The 26,638-nt window shown below is 39.5% G+C and overlaps 1 long non-coding RNA gene across 12 annotated transcripts in view; it reads right to left on the bottom strand.

Annotated features, from left to right (window-relative positions):
- The window catches only part of LOC127057833 (uncharacterized), a 156,153-nt gene that overhangs the window by 24,525 nt on the left and 104,990 nt on the right, over positions 1–26,638 (bottom strand). For 9 of the 12 annotated variants that reach the window (XR_007776199.1, XR_007776196.1, XR_007776192.1 and 6 more), the window contains one exon: positions 24,369–24,523. The exons of 2 other annotated variants lie outside the window; for them this stretch is intronic. This is a non-coding gene — a long non-coding RNA (uncharacterized LOC127057833). Of the gene's footprint in view, positions 1–11,182; positions 11,265–24,368; positions 24,524–26,638 lie in introns of all 12 variants that reach the window. One more of the 12 variants, XR_007776200.1, reaches the window with a different exon arrangement.

Raw genomic sequence — 26,638 nt, 5'->3', positions numbered from 1 at the left:
AAAGAGGCATTTTTAAAATGAACATTTATAAAGAAGAGAGTATTCATATCCTTTCAGTATCTCCTGTATATATACAATCCAGCAGGGAAACACAAACAGAGAGTGAGTGTGTGAGTGAGTGAAAGAGAGGGAGATGTTAGTGAGGGCAGACTTTTCCTCTAGAGTTATATTGATATATGTTTTCTCTCTCATAGGTACTATATGCATTTCTGACTAGCACAGTTCAGGTATCCCTGCTGTAGGAAAGGGTGTCAGGTATATACCTTGCAGGGCTCACATTTTTCCTATGCATGAATCCCAGGTTTGTAGAGAATACAGTACCTTCTAAGGCACCAATTCTGCAAAGACTTATGCACATGCTTACTTTATGCACCCACAATAGTCCTACTGAGACTTTCCACAGTCTGTAAACTTAAACCTTGTATAAATCTTTAGAAGATCAGGGCCTGAGTCTGTTCAATTCCCCCCTTGCATGAAAAGTTTCTCTAAGATAGATCATAGGCAATTTTCAAAGTATTTTAATATTTCCCCAGTGTTTTTTTAAATCAGTATTTGTAAAAAGTCTTTTGGGGATAAACTTATGACTGTGTAAGCAGAGATCCAAGCAGAAAATGCAGATTTTGGTGAAACTTGCCAAGTGCTACAGATCACCATTCACGCCAGAGCTATTTCTTGATTACATTCCATGTATTAAGGGCATGTGCAAAAAAGCTATGTTTGCACCTATTTGTCTTTATAGTTTTACCAAGAGAAAGACGGAATGTGCTGGGGACCATGGGAGGGAAATGAGAGGAGGAGGAGGTTTATTTTTGTTTTATCAAGGAATGAACCAGGAAAGAAAATAAAACAGGAAGCTCCCTTTGTTTGTAACAAGAAAATAAGAAAGGCAAGGGCACCAGGAAATATCCCCCTACCCCTTCCCTGAAGCAGGCCAAAGATAGGGTGGGGAATGTTTAATTTCTTAGCCTCTTACATCAGCTCCTACACTAAGCAGGGCAAGAAAGTAAAGCAAAGGGACCAAGAAAAGTGACAGCATAATTAATCAGAGGAGAATTATGCCACTACTAACACTAAGTAGACTTACCATTCAAATCAAATAGAGACAAAATTTGCTCTCCTATGGGTGCTCACAATTCCCTCCCCCGTGGGAATTGTGTACATCAGATACAGGCTTTTGCTCAGAAGTTAGGGAATCTACTTTTGACTTTAAAATAAACTAATTCAAACAATGTAGAGCATAAATATTTCTTTACTGTTCTTTACAGGTTGTTTACAGGATTATCTCAATTTTTGCAGCAACCCCTCTCTCTCCCAAGCCTTAAAAACACAACCCAAATGACTACGCATTTACCTTTTGTAATGGGCAAAGATTTGAAATGGCCTCTTTGTGGCTGGAACATATGAAGAAGGAGAGAGGGAAAATATAATATATGCTAAATAGGTATCACCTTGCATTGCACATTGCAGCCCTGATGGTAGCCATTTTTCACTTGGATAACCAGCGTAGTAAAGATTGTTATAAAAATAAAAAATGACTAGCTTCTACAAAGCAAATTGGAACGAAATGCCCATTCCTAGAATGGGAATGTGCTAAAGTCTAGTTCAAGTGTACAGTGTCAGAGAATAGTTGTGCTCTTTGTAGTGTATGATGACTTAAAAGAAAAGTCTGAAACAAATCCTTTTTTGTTTGTTTATTTGTTTGTTTTCAAAGTCTATTTGAGAAGCATAGTGTTTCATAAAAAACAAAAACAAAACAAAACAGCTATGTGTTTCTGGGGCCAAGGCCATGCTCGGACAAGGAAATCTGCTTCAAGCGAAAAAGCATGTTCTAACTCGATCAGAACCGGCTCTTCCATGATAGCTCAGCACATATAAGTCAGTTTTACACTTTGTGACAGCAGCATAATGCAGAATGCCAGTTAGATTGTATGCCTATCCCACAATACGCAATGAGGCAGTGTACCAATGCTTCATTGTTTTGTGACCACAGAACATTCACTGTGTGGAGAGAAAAGAGTCTGAAAAGAGAAACTATGATTTTTCTAATTGATGCAAAAACAACAAACCCCCACTACTGTTTCCATTTGACTCCTTGAAAAGCAGCATGAAACTGTTTTATAAGGGCTTCCCACCAAGACCAGTATTTTTCAACTTATACAGTATTCCTCAACTGACCCTTAAAAGGTGGAACCCTTCTGTCTCACTTTTACATTCGTTATTTTTCCTTTCCCATGCAGAATGTTGATGTTTAAAGTGAACCATAAACGCACCACAGTGCTAATTTTCACAGCCTTAACACATTCTCCCTCCCCCATCTACTAGGTTGGTGGGATTTTTTTTCCTATGGATTTTTGATATTTTTGTTCTCACTCATACATTCCAAGTATCCTATCCATGCCATCTGATGTGCTGGTTTAAACTTTGTGATGATAGTCCAAAGAATATCTTCCTAGCCATCTCCTTCATTGGAAAATCTTGAGATCTATAACCACCAGCAAATACTTATAAAGAATTAAAAGTAGTTGGTGTTAGTGTTTCATTGCCAGGAAATGTTTCTCTCTGAAAGTTTATTCAGAATGATAACCTGGGTTATGCTAACCTGCTTTAAAGTCCAATGTGTCACAGGAATATTTCAAATGTAATCGGATTCTTGTAGACAGTCACAGAATAGGACTAGTTCCATATACCTATTGTAATTAGATATTTTAAAAATATTTCCCCCCATTTACAAAGCTACCTGTAAGCTGTAATAGCATCCACATGAAAGGAGCACAACACTTATTCTCTCATTTGCATAGGGCATATAAACATTTGTTGGATGAGATATTTAGACAAAGTCCTTAACACTATGGGAATTAAAGATCCCATGGTATTTTTTGAAAGAGATGGGGCTTACAGAACTGGGTCTTATATTTAGGACAGAGAATCTCACTGCCATGGGATAACAATCATTCCTGCACTAGATACCGTTTGCTATATCATGCTTGCTGGGTCTTTTTGCTCTGCCATTATGAGCAAAATGTGATGAATAGATGCGGGAACAATCATGAAACAGTAACTTTTACTCATCGGGAATGTGGTTAAGAGTTAATACTCTGCTAATTTATGGTTTGTCATATTGCTAGATGATGGCTTAATAACAAACGAAAAAATGACCATTAAAAAGGTGACTCAGTGCATGCCTTCCAACTGACTAATAAGTAACACACTAACTACATGCTAGGTTTCACTAATATAACAACAACAACAATAAAAAAAAGGAAATTATGTAATTCATGCACATTTTTATAAAGGCCTATTAATCCCATGAAAACAAAGCAAAAGGAAAGGCACTTCTGATACCAAACAAACATTTATCACTTTTTCTATTTAAAGTTAATTATACTGGGTGGATTTTCAAAAGTTTTAACTCTGCTCCGATTGAAGCCAATGGGAATTCACCCCACTGACTTCAACCACAACAGTGTGAGGCTGGTGCTCAGACTAGGTGCTTTTGAAAATCCCATCCAGTATCTATACTCTTCGATTTCCTCTCTGGTATGTGCACATCTCATTTACAACACAAAAATGGTTACATGCAAAAGATCATCAAAATAAATGCAAGCTCTGAAAAAGTGGGTTTTGGTCTGATGCAACATGGAGAAGTTGAAGCAAAGACATTTCTGTCTTCTAAAGTACCTTATTACAAATTCTGCTCAATGAATTGTGCTGCAGGGCTCCATATCTCCCCTGCATCACGGTATTGGCAGGACTTTTTTGTTCTGAACTGGTTTTATCTTTTCAGTCAGCCAGCCCATGGCTGGTTACTACAGACATTTTTTCTCTCATGGTAAGCCTGAACTTTCACAGCTCAGTTTTATAACACTTTCTGCAAATTTTCACTATAAAACCCAGCAACATTCTGTTTAAAAGGATTCAAGGATTAGTGGTCCAAAATTAGTGGTGCAAAAAAGATTTTATAAAACCTACATAATAATAAATACTACTACTTTGTGATTTTATAGCATTTACTATCTGAGGATCTTCAGCACTTTGCAAATAGCCATCAAAACGTCCCTGGGAGGTACAATAGCAGCTATTAAAATCAACATTTGCCAAGTTACCATAAATATTTCCCATTCTAAGTATAACTCTGGAATCACAGATACTACATATGGTAACTACTAGAAACCCTCACTTTTTAATGACCACCACCTACGGCTTCGAGTCTGCAAAGGCTTACACATGTGCTTCCCTATATGCACAATAAACAGCCTAACTGACTAGAATAGCACTACTCACAGTGGGTAAAGTTTAGCACATGTATAAGTCTTTGCAGGATTACAGTCTTAGTTAGGTATTATTTTCCATATTTTTCAGCGAGGAACTGAGGCATGGAGAAGTTAAGAATGACTTGCTGAAGCCCACACATTAAGTCTATGAATGAAATGGGAAGAGAATCCATATATTATGATGTCCAGTTCTAGTGTAAAATTTGCAAAAGCACTTACACGACTTATGACGTTATGTCCCATTTTCAAAATTGAATGAGGCACTTAAGAGACTAATTCTTATTGAAAGTTAATAGGACTTAGGTTAAAGTCATTTTCAAAATGAGACTTAAGCTCTTAAGTTACTTAAATGCATTTGAAATTTTTATCCCTAGAGTTTAAACAAAGAGGCATCCCTTCTCTTCCAGAATTTGCTTGAATAGAAATTAGGAATGGGCCTGATCTGTGGTAATTCCTGCAAAATGGTGATAAAGGGTAATAATACAGGCCCATATGTTCCAAAGATATTCATGCTGAAAAGTGTAAAAACTTACCAAAAACCATTCCTTGAAATTCAGTACAAACACTTAAATTTCCTGTCTGGTATGCCGTCATCTCAATTTACAACAAAAAAATGGTTCCACACACAAGATCCTCAAAATAAATGCAAACTCTGAAAAAGTGGGGTTTGGTCTGATGTAACATGGGAGACGTTGAAGCAAAGTCACATGCATGGCACCATGGGAAAATGCAGTAAGTTACTACAAAAAACTGAGATAAATTAATACAGCTTTTAGCAATATTAAACTTGCTATCAGCAAAAATCCACTCCCTGGGGTGGCACACTATAAATGTATACGCATAAAGAGATCATTTGCAAATGGCTGAGATGTGTGGGCTTAATCTCAGGCTGCAAGGTACTTGGCAAAATGTGCTGTACATTTCTGTCTCCTAAAGTACCTTATTACAAATTCTACTCGATGAATTGTGCTGCAGGGCTCCATATCTCCCCGGCACCATGATATCGGCAGGACGTTTTGTCTTCTGAATTGGTTTTATCTTTTCAGTTAGCCAGCCTGTGGCCAGTTACTACAGACATTTTTTCAGGTAAGCCTGAACTTTCACAGCTCAGTTTTATAATACTTTGTGGATTATGTTAACACTTTCAGCAAATTTTCACTATAAAGACCAGCATATGGCCACAGCTACTAAAAAAATGCCCCAAATGAATTATTTCTCTGTAACAGTACTATAACTACAGGCAATACCATTAAAACAATGATAATTCTACTGGGTAGGATTATCCCTCAGATCCATATGCAGAGGGTCACTTCACACACAAATCTTCTTCATCCTAGATGGATAGGGGAATGGCAAGGAACAGCACCATCCTCTTCCACTGCAGATCCCACAGAGCACGCTGGGGAAGATGGCAGAAACAGTGTGGTCCGAGGGGGGTTAGAAGGCTGTATGTTGTTTCTCCTGTCCCCTTCCCCCGGACCCACAGAGATTCTGACAAATTGATAATATAACCTGGAGCTCAGTTATTTTTTTTCCTGTGAATTCATTTCTCCCTGCCCACCCGTCCCCAGAGGAAGCTGGAGCCACACTGCCAGGGTTGGGGGGATGAGGGCTAGAGCAACTGTGGAGACATATGGCCTCTGAGCGATGGCCGTAGCCTACTGCGGATGTCCTCAAATCATTCCACACAGACCATGTCACAAAGGAGGGAACGCCTTCCATCTCAGATAGAATCTCTTTCAAATATACTCAGAATGGTACAGTTCTCTATAGATATAAAAGAGGGATCTGGTGGAGGTAAACTTTCAAAGTAGAGTGTGTGGATTTAACTACATGACTTCCCATGACATTAAGGAGTAACTTGGATAAGATCCTTGCATAATACTTTGAAAAGTTACACAGTAGTGTCATAATTGTACCAATTTCAGACACTACTTATTGAGCAAGTAATTGTACCACCAAAGCTGCATGGCTTTTTGTAGCTATATAGTTAGCGTCATGTAGTAAATTAGCAAGTTGTAGCCATCCTCTATGGGCCAGAGCCTTAGCTGATGTAAATCAGCACAAGTCCATTGACAACAATAGAACTACATCGATTGAAACCAATTGAGAATCTGGCCCTAAGTGTTTTGTATAACAAGTAAAATACCACCACCTTACTCTTACATAGTGCTTTTCATCTTTAGATCTCAAAGTGCTTTTACAATGGAGGTCACTATACCTATTTCTACAGATGGGGAAACTGAGATTCTGGGAAGGAAGAGACTTGTCCGAAGTCACCCAGCAGGTGAGTAGGGAATTGAACCAATATAATAACCTCTTAATTGCAAAAAAAAAGTCCCAAACCCTGTACGTGTCACAAATCACTATGGCATGCTGCAGCAGTGCAAGTGCACACAAAACACAGCAACTATCAATAATGTAACACTAATGACTATAATGCAGCTAGCTAGGTATTTTCACTCTCTCTCCTTCTGATTTACAATCTTTACAAATGCTGGCTATTGTTATTCATCAATATCTAGTGTTAGGATACCCACTGCATGATACATTTTCATGAAAAAGGCTTTGGAAACAGAAATAGAACATAACAGTATTTCGTGTGGGTTGTGAGACTAACTTTAAAACTGCTAATATAATTGCAGACACGTCTCCTTTCAGAATGTTAGTTCTATGCAGATGTAACAGGACCTGCACAATCGCACAGCAAGCAATGCCTGCTGATTACTATTTGCAACGGTAGCGTACTGGAAGGCTCTCTCCAGACTGCGATTAAAACCAGGCTAATTCCCAAGTATGTTTGGGCCCGGTTGTTAACAGGGACTGAGCACTGTTTCTGTGACCAGTGGGAACAATTTGTTTTTCCTGAGACCTGTGCTAACTCCTGCCGTTACTCCTGCATGCAATCTACAGCGTGGTACTATATTCAAGGTGCTAACAGTACTTACATAAATTATCCCCGCCATGCTAGTCAGGGAAAGGGAGCTAGATACTAGAAAGAAAGAAAGGAAAGATGAGTCAGTGGGTTCATCTAGGATTTTGTTCCCTTTGTTTTGAGTCAGAAGTTGTACCCCACAATACTGTAACCAAATATTATTCTAGAACCTCTTTTTTTTATAAAAAGGGGGAGACATATGGATTTTTCTGAGTTAAACCGCGTTCTGGAATGTACTGAACAAATATTTTACAAAAGGGAGAAAAGTTTACTTTGGAGTAATGTTACTGTTGAATGATTTGTAGTGCTCATAGCTGAATGACAGAACAGCCTTAAAGGCTGTATTTTACAAAGGCTTCTCACTGTTTGGAGGAATTAAATTGATCATATGCAGAAACAGGAAAATAATAATAATGATTATTTTGCCAATTAGATGAATAAATAGTTAACAGGCTAAATCTGCCATACAAGTTTATGTCAACGCCATTTCCTGCATGGACACCTGATAAAGGAGCAGGCATGTCAGAGAAATCCATACTTAATAAGGCACTATGCATTTATGAGGTTTCTTTTGAATCATAAAGTCTGGGTTAGTCAATGAAGCTTTCAAACTATCTGACTTGAAAATTAGGGTTTGGCAAGGTCCACTGACATCTGTTTGCTACCACTTTATTTAGCCCCCTTCTACATTCCCTGGAGGTATCACATACAAGCTGCTCTGCAGTACCACACTACAGCAACTGCAGACAGAAGGGAATGTAGACGGACATGCAAAGTGTTTAAAATAGGAAGCCGGCTCTGTGCTGGGGGCTAACATAACAGGTGTCTATATACTGGGAGCTTATATTAATGAGGCTTCTGTTACACATGTACTAGACTGCCGTTAGTCTTTTCAGAAGTAGATGGGTATTTTGGTTAAAATCAGACAGAGTAACCTCAGAGTAACCTCCAGTCTGGCTCATAGCCACTAGGGAGGATTCTGAAGGACTGTCCCTTAGAGCTGCATTGATTAGATTTCTTCCCATAATACTTCCAGTGTTTCTGCTCACTAAACCTTACTAATAATTGAGTCTAGAATAAAGGGTGGTGGAGGGAATCAAAGCTGATCTCCTTGTGAAAATGGGCCATAAAATTAACTAGTTCCAAACATCAAACCATTCTTTTTGCTCTACTACAGCCAGAAAACGAGAGCCTGTGAAATACATGGGGGGTGGGGAAGTGGGGGTGGGGAAATGCTGAAAAGACACAGTCCTAAACCAAAGAAAAAACAGCCAATAAATATCTCCAGAATCAATGCAATGTTAAAATTGAACGTTTAAACGCACAAAACCCAGGAAATATGAAAGTCTAAATCCCCTTGAGCAATATTAACTCAGCCATACGCAACATAAGAAACATTTTCATATTCTGTTTTTGCTGATAGATGTATATTTTAATACTTATTTTCACATGCTACTTGTGTTCACAAAAATATATTTAATACTTTTAATACCATACTCTGACTTTATGGTGCATTTCCTGACTTTTATGTGTTGTAGTATCCAACCTCAACATTGCTCCAACATAGGATTTCATTGGGAGGGAGGGTGTTATAAAACAACCAAATAATATTCTTTTAAAAATCTATGTCCACTCAAGAAGAGTGGAGCTGGGAACCCACGATGTAGCTAGAGGGGTTGTGGTAGTGCTTGTTCTGCTGAGGATATTAATCCCAATGCATTTGGGGTGCTTACAAAAATCACAAATGCAGTTTCTATAAATTATTTTGAAAGCCTTAAGTGCACATATGCCAGATGGAAGAGTCAGTCAACTTGTTAATGCTAAAGTATAGTTAACTTGCCTAGAGGAGGAGACCTGTGAATGTACAACTGGTTACATTTCCAAATTAATTTTCATATAAACCGGAATCTGGTACTTCATAAAACACTGTCCTTTTAAAAAAAAAAAAAGACAATGTGAATTTGCAGGCACCAGGATTCAGCAGAAAGATCCGTCAAACTGGCTGGGTCCCTTCTAATGCCACCTTTCTGTTTTGGGTTTTTTACAGCAGGCCACTATGGGTCTTCCATAGATGGCTGATATTTTCTTCTATATGGAGTAGGTTGGTCTAATGCAGGGGTAGGCAACCTATGGTACGTGTGTCGAAGGCGGCACACAAGCTGATTTTCAGTGGCACTCACATTGCCCGGGTCCTGGCCACCGGTCCGAGGGGCTCTGCATTTTAACTGAATTTTAAATGAAGCTTCTTAAACATTTTAAAAACCTTATTTACTTTACATACAACCATAGTTTAGTTATATATTATAGACTTAGAGAAAGAGACCATCTAAAAACATTAAAATGTATTACCGGCACATGAAACCTTAAATCAGAGTGAATAAATTAAGACTCGGCATACCACTGCTGAAAGGTTGCCGACCCCTGGTCTAATGCAAAACCTGAGACTTGCATGGCTCAGCTGTGGCCCTGGACAATTTTTGCTGGACAGAGAGCCTTATTTGTTAATAAATAAATAAATAAATAAATAAATAGCTGGCAAAACGTGAAAAATTGAGAGTTCTCAAACTAATAAATGATGAGGGGAACACCATAGTTTGAGTTAAATTAGTGTCTATCCATTAATCAAAATTTTAAGTAACACATAACTACTCTTTGTTACAAAACTCACCTGGCTGTTAATTCCTAGAAGAAAAAGCAGGATCTTACTAATGCAAATGAACCTGCTAGGCAGAGTTAAAGGAAAGAGAACTAATAGACTGTCATGATTATAACTAGTTGCACTGGAAAAGAATGATGCAGTAACCAAGCTATAAGTTACATATTACTTGTAGTGATATGGCAACAAATAAACAAGGAGCATATTGTACTCAAGAAAGTACAAGTAGCGAGTTTGTATTTTCTTTTCTAATAAAATACAGACCTACAGTACAACATCTTTTCAATATGTAATACATCTCAATACATATCAATATACTATGTAGATTGCTGAAAATTCATCAGCCTCATAACTGTATTTGGATACTAAGACACAAGATTTAAATAATCTATTCAAGTGTTAAACATGTTTGCATATTTGGGACCAATGGAAGTAGGGAAGGGAACTAGCACCAAAAATATAAAATACTCTTTGTTAAATGGTTTACATACATTTGACATCTATGAGACAGTGACAATGACCTCTAAAGTTGATGTTTATCTTGGGTTTCACATCATTCAAAATATTTTAAATTCATGTCTTGGGTCACATGCATGCCAAGAAAGGAATAATCAGAAACAACCTTCCACCCTCCAATAAAAAATGGTTATCGACACACAAAATCTAACACAGATGTTGCTGCTAAATGTTACCAAGCCTTACTGTGGGTATTGTATTCTTTTGTTTCAACAACTGAGCTGATTATTTCTGACACTTTTCCGTTAAGTATGAGAAAGGAATGAAAGATAGCTATTAACTTGGCATGAGCTTACATTCCTGCCCATTATTGATCAACAGAAGCCTGCTGAGTTTCCAAATACAGTACAAATAAAAGCAAAAAAGGGTGCTGTAAGACAAAATGCTCACATCTTCATCCAGAATAAAACATTCTTACTGAAAAATCCTAAACAGCCAGGATAAAATAAAATGGAGCATTTTTCAATAAAGAAAATAAATAAATAAACAGGCTAACATTTTTTTCTCTATCCAGATTATCTAAAAGGTTTTGCATGTGTCCTGAGACCTTTGAATAACTGGGGTTGCAAGGCAGCTTTAGAAATATACCATACTTTAAAAAGACCAACACTGTAAAAATAGCACCTCTGAAAATTTCAAAGGTAATTTTTAACCTACTGAGTGCCATACAACAACACTATCCTTTCAGAGAAGGCTCAGAATGAACATTTGGAGTCCTGCACAGTAATTGACTGTCCACTGCCACTGATGCATGCAACTCATGGAACTTGTATGACTAATTCCAAAACACATACTAAAACATACCTCATTAAGAGCTTGGAACTTTCTCTTATAACACAAGCATGTAGGTCTGATGGACTATAAAGATGCACTGGCGGCAATGACTCTGGAGTGAAATACAAATGAATTATAAGCATCAAAATCTCTAAAAAGTTTCTGCAAACCTGCTCACATATATATTCGAGAATGAAACATTCTTTCAGAGATGGTGTCAGAAAAAACTTGTCAGGAAACTAGTTGACAGTTTTACAGATTTCTCCCAGTAATGGAAAATTACAGCCTTTCCCTCACTTTGGGCAGAACATTGATCCAGATTATCTTCTTAGAATTACTGGGAAGATAGGATAGTAGATGGAGAGACTTCTATTTCCCTATGTTAATTTCTCCTCACATTTTCTATGGGTCATCTCAATTATCACTTCAAAGGTTTTTTTTCTCCTGCTGACGATAGCTCACCTCAATTGATTGGACTCTTCCAGTTGGTATGCATACTTCCACCTTTTCATGTTCTCTGTATGTATAAATATCTCCTGTCTGTGTGTTCCATTCTATGCATCCGAAGAAGTGAGCTGTAGCCCATGAAAGCTTATGCTGAAATAAATTTGTTAGTCTCTAAGGTGCCACAAGTACTCCTGTTCTTTTTGCGGATACAGACTAACACGGCTGCTACTCTGAAACCTGACAATAAAGACAATATTTAAAGAAATGCTGTTTCATTGTCATTGGTTGTTCTTTGGAGTATGGAGCTACTTGATTTAAATAATAATAGGAGATGTACCTATCTCCTAGAACTGGAAGAGACCTTGAAAGGTCATCAAGTCCAGCCCCCTGCCTTCAATAGCAGGACCAAGTACTGATTTTTGCCCCAGATCCCTAAGTGGCCCCCTCAGGGATTGAACTCACAACCCTAGGTTTACCAGGCCAATGCTCAAACCACTGAGCTATCCCTCCCCGCTTGCTTAGCATTTAAATATGATCCTAACCAGCCTTTGAAGTCAACATCTAATTAAAACAAATGGGAGATGTAATTCACAACTTTAATAAAAATAATTTGCACTGTTGTAGCATCTTCTGTTGAGGATCTCAAAGTAATTTATAAACTCTGCTAGGCAAGTAGTATTTTTCATTATACAGATGGGGAATTGAGGCATTCTGTGATTCCATGTGACTTTGGGCAAATCACTTAAAGTTTTTGGAAGAGTCACAAACTGAATCTGAATCCCCTAACTCCCTGGTTCTTGAACAATATGAACAATTTTCTGAAATGGGTTTGGCAGGTTACATGGCAGCTAGGGTATCCTGGCAAGTCATCTTTTCAGTGGATACAGCTATAAATAATATTCCATTTAATTATTTTTTTAAATGAAAGCTTGGTATCTGAATGGAAAAAAAGCTGCACATACTGTATTTCCGGGGAAACCTTAAAAACACAAAGCTGCAATTTTTGTGCCCCTCCTCTCAGGAAACTACTGGCTCTCTTCACAGGGCAATCTGCCTCATTTGGTGAATTTACTCCCTGTTACATAATTCCAAATCTTGCTTGCAGCTCTGAGTCTTTATTGTGTGTATGTGAGAGAGAGTAAGAGAAAGGAAAAGAGTGATCCCTGAAGAACTAGTTTAACGTGCTTTATTTTATTACTGTACACACAATGTTCTGATGTGTTTGGCACTCAGGGTCACTACATAAAAATGATTGATTGACTGATTCCACTTTAAAAATAGGAGTACTGTACTGATACTGGGAGTAACTAGCTACTATTATTAAGATATGGCAGAATTTTAAAAAGCTTTGTATCTGCATCCTACTGTGCATGTAAAGCATCCCTCACCATCCCCCACCAAATCCACGTACATGCAAAAGGTGCTTTTTAATGGTTTATAAAGGAAGCAAATAAATGCCATTAAATTGATTCCTCACTGGTCTCCAAACACACTAAATGCAATGTCCGTAAGATAACTATAATGATTTCTTACAATCCCTTTTAATTTCTGTTATGCGTTTTTAGAGCGTGACTTAAAAAGACAAATGCTTGCAGCGAACTCAAACTGCACTATTTTTTTTAAACATTATATATAGAATTCCATAAATATTACACATACCCTCCCGGATGTTGCTCTATGAAAGAAGCTTAATTACAGCTATTTTGGGGATTTTGATTTTTAAAAATCTTACATTCTGTAGATGAAATCCTGGATATTAAAGAAGCTGCAAATAATATTCAGAATGAATGACATAGTTTGGTGGCCTCATGCGATGTAAGCAGGTTCTGATTCAGAGCTAGGTTAGAGGCTACAGCTACAGGGAGACTCTGCCAGCAGCACATTTGTGCCAACAGAAAAGAACAGTTGATGGCATCTACCCAAGGTCAGCTCCTCGAGTTCGGGAGCTGGTCTTCTTCCAGATACTGTAAAGTCGCTTGTTTAAAGGCAGCCAGTCGGCAACAATTAAGCATCTAAATAAAACATGCAGATTTTGTATTCCTATTGAAATCTCTTCCATGCCTTGCTGTTTATTTTCTGTTTCTCACAGTCTTCTTTATCCAACAATCAGCTACAAAATGGCGGTGAGAGCAAGGCAGACATTTTGTCTCATTAAAAGCTAAACAGAACAACCAAAATGCACTGAAAGAAAACAGCCAATCTGAGGAGCCAAAACAAGATTGTGACAGGAAATATTAAGACTTGGGAAAAAGTTCTTTATATTATTTTGTGGTAAATTTAAAACAAAACTTAAGTAAAGACCCAAAACAACTATGCCCTTCCTACCCCCACCAAAACACCCTCCCCCAGCCCAGGGTACAGTACAGTCTGGGTTCCGCTCCTTGCATATTTTTGTTACATGAGTTCGGTTCTCTACCTATCTTAGCCATGCCCAGCTCCAAATCTAGTGTATGCCAAATGGGTTCTGGACCACCCAGTGACAGTGACTCAGTCACTATAATCTTAACCACATTCTTCCTTTGCAAGTCCAGGCTAATGTTTTCTATTACACCTCAAGAAACTTTACATTTTTCAGCACAGCTTTTAAAACACTTTCACCAAAACCAGCAAATACATTTTTAAACAATGGAACCCCTCTCAATGCATGCCGATACTTTTTAATCCGAGCTAAACTATCTAATGGGTAATGAGCCTGACCAAACCAATATCATAGCTCTTGAAAGCATAAAATCTACAAGCCAGGAAACACTTTCATTGTTTGGAACTATGTAACTACCAGATTTTGACTAGAGTTAATATTTACAGCAATTGATGAATCCAAAAGAGCAAATATGCTAATCTTTAGGAAACCTAGCAAAGCACATGCTACTTATTAAGGTTTTATGTACCGGCCAAATTTCAGGTTTAAAGGTTCAGTCGTTTTTGCATTATTCCCTCAGGAAAAAAGGTGCAAATTTTTTTTAACTGAGAAAACTGTGTTTTTGTCACTCTCCTATAAATCACAAAAGGCTAAAGGGATTTTACTCAGACCCACTTAACCATACCAGATGAACAACATGACTGGGTTAATGTTACTTAGATAAGTGTACCTTAACATTTAAAAAACAATAACATCATACGTTGTGGGGAAAAGACCTTTTGGATAATTATTTTTCAAAAGCTTCTATTTGCAGTGATTTACAATTTCATAAATAATATTTTAAAGTTTGAACAGTTAAGGAGTGATTAATGTTAAGTGGAGAGGTCTTGATGCCAGAGGTGACTGGGCTAAAGCAAGAGTTTTGCCCTCACTCCCCTCTCCTGCAAACTTGAACCAGTCATACTAAAATGTGGTGATGTGAGTTGGGGTTCAGCAGATGGGAGACTGAATTCCAGGAGCCTGTGCCCAAAACACGGAGAGGCAGAGAGACCTAGCTACATGGGGAAGTGGCTGGTCCAAAAGAACCAAAATTGGATACCAGTTACTGGAACACAGGTGGCAGGGAAAGGGCCAGCTATTTAAAAAGAGTGGCCAGCAGATTCAGTCTTCAGACCATGTCCCCAGATGGTAAGTGGAAGGAGACATCTAATCAATTACTGTGAATGGCTGAGCAGGAAGAACCCAACTCTGGGACCACAACCCCAGAGAGAGGGAAGGAGAAGACATTTGGATTCTGAGCAGTTAACTTTGTTTGCGTACAGCAAGGACACACTTAACAATAACATGGCATGCTGCTGTACATTTACATTTCCAGGTTGCATACTGAAACGTTCCTACTAGGTTCAGGGGGTATAGGAGGTAGAAGAGATTTTAATGTGTCAGACTGCAGCTGGTGCGCAAAGGGAGAAGAGGTGAAGTGCTATCACAGTCCACACTGCCAGTGGAGACAGGCCTATCAAGCATGAGCATATGGTGCACCTTGTTAATGTGTAGAAGAGCTCCCAGTCCAGACGGTGCTCCACTAGAACCCCTGGAGGAATGTTTCTGAAGAGTCCAACTGCTGTAGCTTAAAACACAATATAGCCCTCTGTGTTTATGAAGAGATGTTTTTCCCTATGATATTTATTTTCTATGTTTCGTTTATCTCTCCTGTGGTGCTAGCAATCCACAGGAATGCTATGACAACAGGTAGGACAACTCTTTCAGAACTTGAACAGTGCTGCCAAGATCAGGATGCTTGCCATGCTCAATACATACACTGTACATTCAAAGGTTATGAACCATCTCTAAAACCACTGATTTAAAAACTATGTTCATTTCGGCTCTGCTTTGCTTTTGCTAATTCTGAAATTGCTAATTCTGAACAGCTGGTTGGTTCCAAGTTTTGTTAAAACCTTGAAACTGGGCCAAGGTTCATGAACAAGTTCACTAAGGACCCATTGGTGCCAGATTTGTATAATTTTTGGTGGTGCCCCGAATGGTTCCAAGCAGAGCTGTCCCGTCCATAGGAGTGACCGGGGTAATTGCCTCAGGCCCCGCGCTTTGGGAGCTCTGCGCTTCAGGGGGATGTGCGGTCCAGGGTGGCCTGGGAGGTTAGCAGGGGGCCTGGTGCCTGGTGCCTGCAGCAGCAAGCGACCTGGCTGTAGCCTGCCCTGCTCGGCCCCTCCAGCTCCTGGCATTGCTTGGGGGAGGGGTGGAAGCCGGAAAAAGGCAGGGTGAGGGCTTAGGGTAAAGGGTGGAATGGGGGCAGAGCAAGCTACTGCTGCCGGTGCCAAGCCCCCTGCTAACCCTCCAAGCTGCCCTGGACCCTGCGTCCCTCTGAAGTGTGGGGCCCCTCAAAGCAGTTGCCCCAGTCCATTCAATGGGTGGGACGGCTTTGATTAAATATAAGCCCAAACATTGGTGGAGCCGGGCCCACATTCCTGAATATTGAAGGAGCACGGGCACCACAGGCCCATATAACTCATCGCCTATGTAAGGACCATGACCTTTTGAGCAAAGCTAGCCCTAATTTAAGTTTCAGGAGGGTGGTAGTGGGGGAGAAGGGATGGGGACTCTGAATATACTTAAGGTTTCACACTGAATGTGTGGAAAACTCGTGATTTCACATGATTTCATTGCAAAGCCCAAAGAAGTTCAGCAGTTTGAATGGTTTTTCACAAAGAATTGTTAGGTTCTTTGAACTTGAAACTCAAGCAAAATTCAGCAGCTGCCAACTCATATAGAACAAAAGAGGGCGGGGGGGGGGAGTTTGTACAAGCTCCTGAAAATGGAATCCACTGAGTTTCACCTGTTGACCTTTCAAAAGATATAAATCTAAATACCCTACTGCTTAACTTTGTTTTAAATCTAAGACATTAAGGAGATATGTAGGTGGCACAGTTTATTTACTCTTTTGACTTATCTGTGTTAGATAATCAGAGCTAGATTGTGTCGTTCATGCTCATACTTCCTCATTTTCTTGTGTAAGTGCATGTCTATATTAGTAACAGTTGCATAATGTTTCCAGGGCTGCCTCAAGTGGCGAAGAGAGGGAAAAAAAAGCTGCAATTGGTGGCACTTCAGTGGCTGCTCTATTGGGCCACTTCATTCTTCGGAGGCAATTTGGTGGCCGGGCCTTCTTTCCAAGAGGAACTGAGGGACCTGCCACCAAATTGTTGCCAAAGACCCGGACATGTGCCGCCCCTTTCCATTGGCCGCCCCAAGCACCTGCTTCCTGTGCTGGTGCCTGGAGTCGGCCCTGAACGTTTCCCACAGAGGCAAAGCTGGCTCAAGGGGTTCATAGGCCCCACTTTTCCCAATTTTTCGCACTCTGTAACTGTTACAGGCAATCTCAGCCTTTATTTTTTTAAAAGTCAGTCTCTAGCCCTTTAAAATGTAGATTTAGCATTAGAAATAAAACCAGTTACAAGGCTTTAAAGCTTGTTATTGTGTTCCTTAAAACTGCATGTTATTCAGTCTCTATTGCAGGGCTGGTTTTCAAGGCCCATGACACCAAAGGCCAGGGGTTCTTCAGAGTTTGTGTGAGGGAAACACTACATCAGTTCACAACTCTGTATGTGAGGGAGTTTTGAGGGGACTATCTGAACAGTTTCCTTCTCATCACTGCCAGTTAGCTGATTCATCTAATTTGCTGACTAGCTGAAGTCTTCTGGTTGTAAGAAGGGTCAGTTTATAAGCATGAGAGGAGAGCAGTCTCGAATGTGAAGGATCTATGCATTGTTATACTTCCATGATAATCAAGGGTCTGACAATGACTTCTTTTATAGTTTGGCAAGTTATTTAATATGTCTGCTTTGGTTTTCCCCCATTTTAAAATGGGGATAATAATATTCTACCTGATGGGGTTTAGGAAAAATTAATTACTTAATACCTGAGAAAAAGGTTATACAGGTATTATTAATATTAGAGCGATGGGGAGGATCCTGGATGAGTATGGAACATGGGTGGAAGTAAGGGGGGAAAATGGAGAAAAAAAGCATAAGGGAGAAAAAAGAAGAGAGGGATTAAGGGAGGCAAAAACAATATGGGAGAGGACTAGTAACAGGAAAATATAAATATGAAAGGAAAATGAGAGGAGAGAAGTTGAGAGAAAGAAGAAAAAAAGAAAAGAACAAAGAGAGAAAATGGTTTGAACATGAACTTGGAATGTCAGAAAATGGGGACAAAAAGCAAGAAAAGACAAATTATATGTTAATTAATTTTTGTTTATTGACTTTTCCTGGCAAACAGGATGTACTTTTAAGAGTGGTAGAATGGGATGGGAGCACTATTCTGAGCCCTGATGGAATATTAATATTTCCAGCTACTCTGGATTCTATTGTTAAATCACTGGAAAAAGAGATAAAATAAGCTGCATTTTGCTACCATGTTTATGGCCACTGGACTTCTGCTTTTTTGGTGAGCTGTCCCTAAATATGTTTAAATGTTGACGTTTAAGTCCAGATCCCAGTACAGAGAACTGGTTTCCAATTCTTCCGCAGCACAGGAGACACCCTGAACAATCACCTATTAATATAAAAGAGCCTTTAGTCTAGTATTAGATCCTGAGGAGTCATCTCAATGACTCTTCCCAGAATTCCGAGGCCAGATGTGTGCCTAATGTGGCAAACATTGCATACAGGATTTGGCTACGCTTGGGGAAAGATGGGTGGAAAGTGTCTTGCAGGCCCCCCTCAAAATACTTAGGCTAGCCTTGTTCCTGTTTATTTCTGTACCCAGCCTCAGCAGACCTAAGGTCCTTTGAGCCAGAATGCTATTTGCTAATGCAAGATTTCAATGGACACATATACGCCCAGAAATTCAGATGCAACTATTTGAAATACAGAATTGCTGTGATTTCAGTGGTGAACTGGGCTATATGAACTGGGATGAAACTAGGCTTGTAAATACTGTCTGGAATAAAAAGGTCAACACTACCACCCCAAAGTGTTTCTTAGTTATTTTCAAAAGTATTAGAGTTACCATAACAACCTAATGTATCTTTTTATATAAATTCCTTTTCTCTTCACCATTTATGTAAGCACGGTTGCCTTGGTAACTAAAAGAATTGTTTTAATAAAGCAACACTTTTTTTTTTTTAACAAACTGCATGTTCCTGTTAGATTTCACTGAGAGAAGGCTCATCTCAACCCTCTCAACTCCCCAAGACACTCAACAGTGGAACAAAAGAAAAGCTGAGAATAATGAAGGAGGAGACCTCTTATCACCTCTTCCCCACAATAAAACTCCTTTTGTAGACCTAGGTGGCCGAAGTCTGAAACAATGTGAAATTGCATGCCCGTTAGTCATATGTATACTGCATAGGGAATGCCACTAAATAGTATGTGCCACTCCATATTGCCTGTGCTCTGCTATTGCCTGAGTATGGGAATCTACTCTGAGGACCTGGGGTAGTGGATGCTGAGTGTTTAATGGTGCCAACTCTATGCTGAAAAAGCTGCATTAATGTATGATCATGTCTTTGTCAGCAGCCTCTACCCAGGTTTCTGGGGAAAGGAAAAATAAAAGACACAAGTGCCATCTGAAGCTCTCAACAGTTTTGTGGTGGGTACATAAGATGCCACAAATGCCAAAATGCAGTCCATGATTTTGACATATATAAACACCCTGGCCCCTCATCTGTGTTACAGATCTCCTCTTCACAGGGGTGAATTTCATCCATAGAGAGTAACACCTGTCTCTTAATTTATTTGACACCTTTCTTCCTTTGCACTCTAAATTTAGGACCAGATTGTACTCTGCCCTACTGCATGTTGAAGGGGATATCTGGCTGATTAGGAGTAGGTAGAACAGAAGAGATGAGAAGTGTGAAAGCTTTAAATATATATATTTATGTATGACATATATATTTCATGTCTCTCCTCTGTGCTACCCACCCCAGAACAGCCAAATGACTTCCTTTTAAGTGAAGTAACATGGAGTACAATCAAGCCCTAAATTTAGAGTGTGAAGGGACAAAAAATTCAAATAAAATAAGATACAGGTGTGGATGGGTGTTTCTCTCTCTGGATGAAATTCACCCCCCTTGCAGAAGATTCCCAGAAGGTCTATGTATCTCTTAAGTTCTATTTTGAGGGCTGGTATAGAATGTAAGTGGGTCTTAAGTATGGCAAAGGCATTTGTTGGCCCTCTGCACAGGGATGAATTGTATGTGAAAATGGTACTTCCTAGGGATCTGAGTACAGGACTGGATACTATTTCCAATCCCTGCTGTGACACTGATTCCTTTTTGTGTCCTTTGGCAAATCACTTCAACTCTTTGTCTCTATTTCCTGATCTGTAAAATGAGCATCATGATGTTACCTGCAGTACGTTCTGTGGATGTGCAGATGACAAATTCATAAATGTTCAGGAGGTTCTCACACAAAGTTGTTGTAGCCATGTCGGTCCCGGATATTAGAGCCTAAGTAGGTGAAGTAATATTTTTTATTGGACCAACTTCTGTTGTGTAGATATGGATGCTTTCAAGCTTTCACAGAGCTCTTCTTTGGGTCTGGGAAACATACTCAAGTCCCTTGAAATATGTGTTAACTACGTATGCTAAACAATCTGTTCCAACTTGTATTCAACTGTGAAACTCTAAGTAAGTTTCCCAGACCTGAAGAAGAGCTCTGTGTAAGCTTGAAAGCTTGTCTCCATCACCAACAGAAGTTGGTCCAATACAAGCTATTATCTCATTCACCCTGTCTCTCTAAGGAGGAGCTCAGACATTACAGTGCTGGGAGCTACATAATTACCTATACAGGCAAAGTTGGCTTGCCAAATAGTTTACATTTTAAATGAGTTTGGAAGATGAAAAAATGCAGTAAGTGCTACATGACGGTCCAATCTTCCAGACAGACATTGAAGTGAACATTGACTTAACTAGAATTATGCAGCTGAGTCAAGTTAGGGGTGTCTTTTCAGGATCCTTATGCTATAAGTAATTATTATGCTATAGCTCAGTCTTGGTTACAAAGATAAGGGGCTATGCTGATGAGTATAAACGAATAGGGGGCGGGGAGGAATTACTGATTAGGAAAGATTAGAAATAACTAAATATATACATCCTGTGGTTGAAAGAATTCTTAGGGAAATGAAGTGGCATGATAAACTTCAAATATTTGAAGGATGTAAACATCAAGGTGAGAGAGAAAGTACTTAGGATTTCACAAGGTAAAAATGTAATTATGAAAGGGAAAAGTTAGGCTGAATATTAGGAAAAACATTGTAACAATGACTACATATATTTTACAATATACTAGTCACCATAATAGTCTCCAACAGATGTGGTAAAAACCTCATTGCTTGGGGCATGTAAAACAGACTGGGGAAAATACTAGACTAATAATTTTGGAACTTAAAAGATTCTCAAATCAATAGAAACACATCAACTCCAGGTCTGCAACAAAACTTTCTTTATTGTTTTTCTATAGAGAGCTAGACTTAAGACAGCTGTTACTACCCCATAATTGTTAAGGGAGGCTGCTGAGATGGTTTATTCTTACAGGGTGAAATTCAGTTATCAAAAGAAGACATATGTACCTTATGTGGTGCATAGGGCGTGTGCTGGCCCCTCTGCACAGGGGTGAATTTCATTCACTATGCAAAATTAAACAGAATACAATACCTAACAGACTATGTACAAAAGGGAACAGTCCTGCATTGTCAAGGGAAATGGACTTGAATAACCTACCAGACTTTTTCCATAGCTAGCTTCTATAATTATGTAGTCAACATCAACAGTTCTCTATAGACTTGCTACAGGCTCTCTCAAATACAGTACAATAACAGCAATACTGATTTACATTAACGGTATTCTACAGGATTTGTATGGAATGAATAGTTCAATTTAACAGTTTCCCTTAAAATTAGGGCATGTCAGTAATTGTCTCAAATCTGCCTCTCTGTAAATAAAACAACAATAAAGAAAAAAAAGCAAATGACTTGAAGCATAATGGCTTAGGGCTTGTCTTCAGTGCAACACTGCCTTGAGTTGCCACCTTGCCTCTAGCTAATCCAATCACTCTGTGCAGGTCAAGTGCCATTTCTCTCTGTGGCTGCTCATATTCAAACTAGAGCAGTCACACTGCCAAACCATACTGGATCCAAACAGGGTATGTCTACACTGGAGCTGCAGGGTGTGATTTCCAGCTGGAGTAAACATACTCAAACTATCTCGGATCAAGTTAGAACACTAAAGATAGAACTGTAGCCAGGGTGGTGCAGGGGGCTAGCTGCCCTGAGTACGATCCTGCCTGAGACTTTAGGTACACAATCGGGCCACTAGCCCCTCCTGGTACTCATGCCACTATGACTACACTTCTATTTTTAGGGAAGTGGCTCAACCAGAGCTAGTATTGGTATGCCTACTCGAGCAGGAAAATACACCACCCAGCTCCAGTACAGACATACCATAGAATGTTTGGGTTTGCAGCTGATGAATTGTGCCGCAAACAAACTCGAGTCTGTAGTATTTAACTGCACCCCTACATTACATAACTGCATTACTAGCTTGAGCATCAGCAGCATTGGAGTTTCAAGCCATTCTCCCTTAGAGGCCAATTGGCTTGAGTTTAAATTCCATCCAACTCAACCAGGAGACGTGTGTGTGGATGGGAGTCGAGCCAGGGGCAACACCTGAGTTATACTTCAAGCTAAAATTGAAGGGAAGACAGGCCCTTACAATACACCCACACATGATCTGAGGTTTTAAATGTTCCTTTTCCCCCATAAAGTACTTATTTTCAGAACTACTCTTGCAAATAGATAAACAACAGCATGCCTCTGATTTTACATGGAAGGTTGCTTGTTAAAGATATTTTTGAACCAAACTTTGCATAAACTTTACCATACATATTTTTATGTCCCTAAAAAGTTTCTTATGACACATAACATCTTTCTGAATAGGAATCCTATACAGATTATTTGGATTAGAGTTTTAAAAAAAATCCTATTTTTAAGAGATTTTTGTGTACGGAGATTTAGTTTTTCATTTCTATGCAGCAGTAAAAGGGTTAATTTCACACCTAAATAGGAGTTTGCCTTTAATAAGAAAGCACTAAAGCAAGCCAATATAATAAAGATAAATGAAGGCCATTCTTTTGCCTTTTGTCAATAATTTTATAGCAACAAATAGATCAAACACAAGATATTGCTAAGGCTTTTATTTTTCCCTCCCCTTTGTAAATCTAAATGGTTTGGTATATTTCATTTCAAAATGAATTCCCAGTGGACTCATCTAATACCATGAAATAAAAAAACCCTCTGCTGTATCTTAGATGGAAAAGTATACAACTGCTGTCTTCCTTCCCTGTTCTTTAGCTGTTCCTCTTTCCTCACAAGCTAACAGCACAGAGCTGTCCGCCTGAATCAAAAATGCTTTGTTCCCTCCTGAATTAAAGTTAATTTCTGAGACTTCAAAATACTTGAAGCAACATATACATTTCAATCAAAATGAAAGAATTTATAGGCTATATTTGTAGTTATATATTTCAGGACCCAAATACATTCTGTGCTGCACAAATTTAGCTGGCATACACATGTGAGAAGAGGCAGAGAATTCACCTCCAAAGCATGAACTCAGTACTTCCAGCGTATGGTCGGTTTGGGAGTAGCTGTGTGTGTATGAGAGAGATGGTGTGAGTTTAACTCTGTGCATTGTGTGTGTGACTGAGAAGGGGGTTTGAGGTATGCTTGAAGACCCCACAGTCCGCTATTCTTGAATCTGTTTCAGCTTTAAAACAATCTCTTATGCAAGGTCAGAAGAAATTTTTGACCACTGAGCAATATTCGTAAACAAGGCCAGATTAACTTTTCCATGCAGCTGCATAAAGGCAACAGTTCAGTGGCCAAATTCCCAAAATACTCCCTTACGGTACTGGTCAGTGGGGATTTAACTTGTAGATTTAAGACTCCTGAATGTGTTTTCCCCAGTATTTTTGGTCTGATATAACTTTAGCAGGCTCCTGACAGAAAGGTACAGTATAACTGCTAACTAAACTCAGCTGGGAGGTGCTAAAGCCTTCAGATAATGTACTTTTCTTTTTCTTTTAAAACCATTTGATGATAAAAGTTGCTTTCTGATCCATCTGGAAATGGAAGTGAAGGCAGTGGCAGTGGCAGTGAGACAGCCTGGAGTTCCATTTGCATTGGATTAGCATCATGGACCCAATCCAGAAGGGCTGGGCTTCTTCTTTCTTTCATACCTTTCTGTCACTGAATCAGATCACAAAGGGTAAAAACCCTGGGAAGGAACTGAAAAGGAAATAGATATATATCTTTATTGGGAGTCTCTTCTTGATAAACAGTTGCTCTTCCAGCTGTCTCCAGGCTGTAATTATGTCTATCAGCAGGATGAGAGCTCACCTTCAGTAAGAACATGATAGGGGGTCTCCTTCAGTATTCACTATGTAGCCAGCCCAGCATCATTCCCAAGTGCCAGGAGGCCTGCAGATACTTTGCAAAAGGTGGCAAGAGTGGAGCCAAATTATTGATGAATGGAGCTCAATGTTCTAACAAATCTGTTGGGAAAGAGTGACATTCAGTATGAACACAAAATATTTTTACATCTCAGAGAAGTGAAAGCCCAATTTCCAGCTCCAAAAAGGATTATGAGTTCCAGCTATAGCATGGAAACAGTTTTGGTTACTTAGCATGTTTGTGAAACAATTGATTTTTTTTGCTGTGTTTATTTTGGAGCTTGCTATTTTTGAGGTCAGAGTTTCTGCTGAAGGAGGAAACCATATCTCTAGGGTATCAGGAATTAAACAGAGGAAAGAAAAAGCCATAGAGAAAGTAGCTGCCTTAAATAGGCAACTCAACTGTTTTGTTTCCTTCCTTGTTCAGCCTGTAGTCAGAAAAGAACCTTCAGTGTAAACATTAACTCATGTTTTTAAAAAAATGAATGTAATATTGAATTTCACAGGAGTTCTCTTTTAACCTCTTTTCTGCTGAAACCCTTTTGGCACTGCTGTGCTTTAAAGGGACTATATAGGATTACTATAGGTCAGTTTTTGCCTCAGGTTTAGTTGTTAGATTCTCCAATATCTTCCTCAGGTTTAGTTGTTAGATTCTCCAATATCTTCTGGGACATATGTAAGGCTGACTCTCTGAACAAGAGTGAATTTTACCCAGAGGGACAGAGAAATTAAGAAATGACAGGCAAGGAAGAAAACATGTTTTTAGAGACTTGAACACACAGGAAGAGTCAATGAGGCTGTTAGATGCAGGGCAGCTGTTGCAGAGGACATGCCTCCTGCACCAACAGTGGTGAGATTCCATGGCAGGGCACAGAGGAGAGACCAGTGCTAGAAGAATGGTGCAAAAAAGGAGGGGAATGACGACAGACAAGATACCTGGAGCAAGTCCATGGATAGTAAGAGTTGAGTCCATTATTTATACTGGTCTGGAATCATTTGCATTTGAGAAGGTCAGGAAGGATGTACAGTATATTTGACAAAGTAAGTTTACCCCAGAGACCAGCATATATGTGTATGTGTGAGAGGTTTTCTTGGCATATTCCATAGTATGGGGGATGCTGAGATACCTGCATCCTTTCGCAGTTCCAGGAAGCACTGTGCTAAGGTAGGCACGATGCCTTCAGAGGCTTTAAGGAAGCAGGGTGCAACATGTGAACACCTTTGCACAGCATAAAGAATGTGTCCTCTCAAGTGTGGCCAGATCTACTGGTGAATGGGCTTGAGTGGCAGAAACCTTCTTTGAGGAGGCTATTGCAACAGTCAGAACTAGCTCTTAGCAACCTTCACACGCTGTGAGGACTAGTAAGGACTAGAATTGTGTCTGGTCCCTGCCCTGGAGCACAGATCAAGTGAGAAGGGGACATGCTGAGTCTCCTCTCCCCTCCTACTTCCAATACACGAGATACAATCTGCCCCTTAGGGTTTTTTTACACACGGTAGTGGTAAGATGTAATGGTTAATGTGCATTCTTTCTTTATTATTTGTACTACTGTGGTAGAGTCCAAATGGCCCAATCAGGATTGAGGACAATGAGGAGGCGCCTCAGTACTCAAGAGAGTTTTAGATGTGGAAAGAGAGCAAAGATTGGATCTGAGAAATGGCATGGGGAAGGAGTGGCAAAATTTCTACACAACATGTCTGTGTGGGCAAAAAAGCGTAGGAGTGAAAGATGAGTCACAGTCTATGGTGCTTTTTGTCAGGGAGGAAGATGGCACTGTCGACACTGACAGACAAAATGGGGAAGCCAGAAGGATTTGAGATGAAGGGAGAGAGTTCAGTTAAGCCATGTCAAGGAGGAAGATGTAAGGAGATGTAAGAAGAATGGATTATACGGAGGGGACAGATCAGCAGCGGAGAGGTAGATTTTGTAGTCACTGGTGTAAGATAGTAACTGAAGCAATGTGAGTACACACTATCCCCTAGAGAAAGGCTGCAGAGAATGAAAAGGAGTGGACCAAGGACAGGGCCCTGTGGGACTGTCATGGAGAGCGGCTACACAAGGAGGACAACAAAGGAACAGCCAAAGAGGTTTTTCTGGCCTCAAGGATTAGTCAGTCTATAAAACCTGGAAGCCAAACTTTGCTCCTACGGCTCTCAGTACCATGGTATTCCATGTTAAATCAGCTCAGCCTAATTAGTACCACAACACTCCACACA

The sequence above is a fragment of the Gopherus flavomarginatus genome, chromosome 1, assembly GCF_025201925.1.
Source record: "Gopherus flavomarginatus isolate rGopFla2 chromosome 1, rGopFla2.mat.asm, whole genome shotgun sequence".
Classification (NCBI taxonomy): domain Eukaryota; kingdom Metazoa; phylum Chordata; order Testudines; family Testudinidae; genus Gopherus; species Gopherus flavomarginatus.
The sequence above is the reverse complement of the archived record's forward strand: the minus strand, read 5'-3'. Positions and strand labels throughout refer to the sequence as shown.